This window comes from Polistes canadensis, unplaced genomic scaffold, assembly GCF_001313835.1.
Source record: "Polistes canadensis isolate GaletaPanama2010 unplaced genomic scaffold, ASM131383v1 scaffold_453, whole genome shotgun sequence".
NCBI classification, from domain to species: domain Eukaryota; kingdom Metazoa; phylum Arthropoda; class Insecta; order Hymenoptera; family Vespidae; genus Polistes; species Polistes canadensis.
This window is the reverse complement of record NW_014570000.1, coordinates 60,407-63,513: the sequence shown is the minus strand read 5'-3', so window position 1 is coordinate 63,513 and position 3,107 is coordinate 60,407.

Genomic DNA, 3,107 nt, shown 5'->3' with positions numbered 1-3,107 from the left:
TAAGCGTGGGTAACCAGGCTGGCCACCCCACGTGCGTTCGACCGCAAGGGTCGAGCGTTGTAGACCTTGTGTGGAGATCTCCAGCAGCTAGTGTCCGCTTATCGGATTGGAGGGTGGATGAGGCTGAGTCCCTTTCGGACCATTTGTACGTTATATTTAAGTACAGGCACAAGGCTACAGGCTTTCGAAGCCTTCGCTCCAGGGACAGAATCTTCCCTAAGTGGGACACGAGGGCTGTGGACGAGGATAGGCTCACCGCAGCCCTCGTCTCCGGTGAGTGGACACGGGACGATGGTGCCAATGTGCGGGACTTAATTAAGTGGGTGAACAGTACTCTCCTCAGTTCATGCGACATGTCTATGTCGAGGGTGAGAACAGCGGTGGACAGGAGTCGTGTGGTGCCTTGGTGGTCGCGGGAAATTGCGGTTCTACGGGGGGCGGCTACGGCGGCGAGGAGGCGCTACCTGAGGGCCAGGCGAGGTGGTGATCCGGCCAGGATTGTGGCGTGCCTAGAGGACAGGAGGGAGAAGAGGAGGAATCTGGTCCGTGCCATCAGAAGGGCCAAGGCTTCGGCCTGGAGTGACTTCCTAGCTACCATCGAGGAAGATCCCTGGGGGAGACCTTATAAGCTCATAATGAGCAAATTGAGAGCTCGCGGTGTCCCCCCCTGACTGAGGCACTGGATCCTCCTCTTTTAGTGCGGATTGTGGTGACGTTGTTTCCGGGGGGCGGGCGATTAGTTGCCCCAAATGTCAACGTGGGAGATCCGGACGAGTTAGTCGTCACCGCCGAAGAGGTACGCAGGGCTGCTCAGAGGATTGGCCTCGGGAGGGCACCGGGTCCTGACGGGATCCCTGGCCTGGTGGTGAAGAGGGCGGCAATGCACTGTGGTCGAGGCCTGGCAGAGTGCTTCACCATGCTGCTGAGGAGGGGAGTGTTCCCACGGGCATGGAAGAGGGCCAAGCTCGTGCTGATAAAAAAGAGGTACGATTGTGATGATAACACGCCCAGCTCATACAGGCCAATATGCCTTCTGGACGAGGTGGGGAAGCTCTTCGAGAGAGTTGTTGTCTCCAGGGTGAGCGAGTTTTTAGAAACCGGAAGTGTACTTTCTCCGCGTCAACATGGTTTTAGGGTGGGTTATTCTACCCTCGGAGCCATCAGGGAGGTGAAGGATTACATACAGGAGTGCGCGAGTAGTGGACGGGTGGGCGTGCTGATTTCGTTGGACATCAGTAACGCGTTCAACTCGCACCCCTGGGAGATGGTGATAGCGTCGATGGAGGGAAGTGGCTTCCCCACCTACCTAATTAATATTATTAAGGACTATTTACGGGACCGGCTCTTGTCCTTCATTGGAAGGCAGGGCCTCGTTAATAATATAAGTGTGACGTGTGGGGTCCCACAGGGTTCCGTCCTCGGCCCCACACTTTGGAACATCGCTTATGATCGGGTCCTCCGAGTCCCGCTGCCAGGGGGGTCTCGTGTGGTTTGCTACGCAGACGACACGGCCCTCCTTTCAGCAGGGCGGGACCTATCTTGTGCGTTGTTAGCGGCTGAACGGGACCTGGAGGTCCTTGTGAGTGAAATTGAGGGATTGGGTCTAAAAGTGGCGCCGCAGAAAACGGAGGCAATGGCCTTCCCTGCCTCTGCCTTCTGCAGACGCAGGATTGCTCCCCCCCTCCCTGTGATTAGATTCAGGGGGGTTTGTATTGCAGTGAAGCCCAGTGTGAAATACCGGGGCATAGTTTTAGACTCAAACATGTCGTTTAGGCCCCACTTCGAGGCCTTAATCTCGAAAGTGGAAGGGATCCTTCGGTCTATTGGGAGGATCCTTCCGAACCTCCACGGGCCGAGGGAGAAGAAGCGGCGTCTCTATAGCAGCGTGATCCACTCCGTGCTCCTCTATGGTGCTCCGGTGTGGTGGCGCGCTGTTGTGGAGGATCAGAGAGTCAGGCGGGCTGTTCGGGCCTTGCAGAGAAAGGTGGCGATCAGGGTGTGTTGCGCCTATAGGACGGTTTCCTTCCATGCGGCAATGATGGTCGCGGGGATCATTCCCCTCGACCATCTGGCACCGCAGCTGGCGGATGTCTACGCAGCGGTCAGGGAAGCGGAGGATCCCGTTTCCCCTAGCACGAGGGCCGTGCTGGGTGCCATTGCCAAGAGGAGGGCAATTGCAGCATGGAAGGAGGAGGAATTGGGTCTAGTAGGTACGACCGGGACGACGGGGGTGCGCGTGAGAGCAGCCATCGCTTCCAGGTTGGAGGAGTGGGTTGGAAGGCCGTTTTCTTTGGAAACGACCTTCCACACCACTCAGCTGATGACTGGCCATGGCTGTTTTCCCGCGTACCTACATGGTATTAGGAGGACAGACTCCCCGCGGTGCTATCACTGCGGCGCGGATGGAGACGACGCGGAACACACCCTGATTGAATGCCCGGCGTGGACGAATGCTAGGGATTCCTTGGTCAGGGAGTTGGGGGGGGGGTGCAGCCCACCCTCTTCGGGATAGTCGGGCTGTCCCTGGATACCCCGGGGGCGTGAGCTGCATTCCAGTCCTTTTCAGGACTTGTAAAGAAGGCCAAGGAAGACGCTGAAAGAGAGAGAGAATGGGTATTTCTCACTAGGAGAAGAGTGAATGCGAGGCCGCAAAGGAGATTAGCTCCTAGGCGGCCCTCCCGGGCGTGGCTCCGGGCAGTTTTGGCGGCGCCTGGCCTGGTCTAGTGCGTCGCTTCCCCTAAGACGAATAAGCATGCGGATGCATGGGATGTGTGAACCCGACCAGTGCATCTTGGGATGGATGGTCGGGTATGTACATATATACATACATAAGTAGAATAAGTTGCGCCTCCGGTAGACCGTTAAGGCGCAATAGTTAGTTAGTTTTATAAGGTATGAGTGATGTGTGTGAATGAGGATGAGAGTATGGCGAACCAGCCAGGCTCATCGGGATGGGAGAGTAAGTGTGTTTGAATTGTGATTTATATCACCGATCCGCTTCTTCTATCCAGCGAGTGAATGTTTGCACCAGGTGGGTTTTTAGTCGGTAAAAATCCGACACTCCCTTGGGTACCGGGCCCAAGGGGCCTATTGAAGGTTTTCCCCCT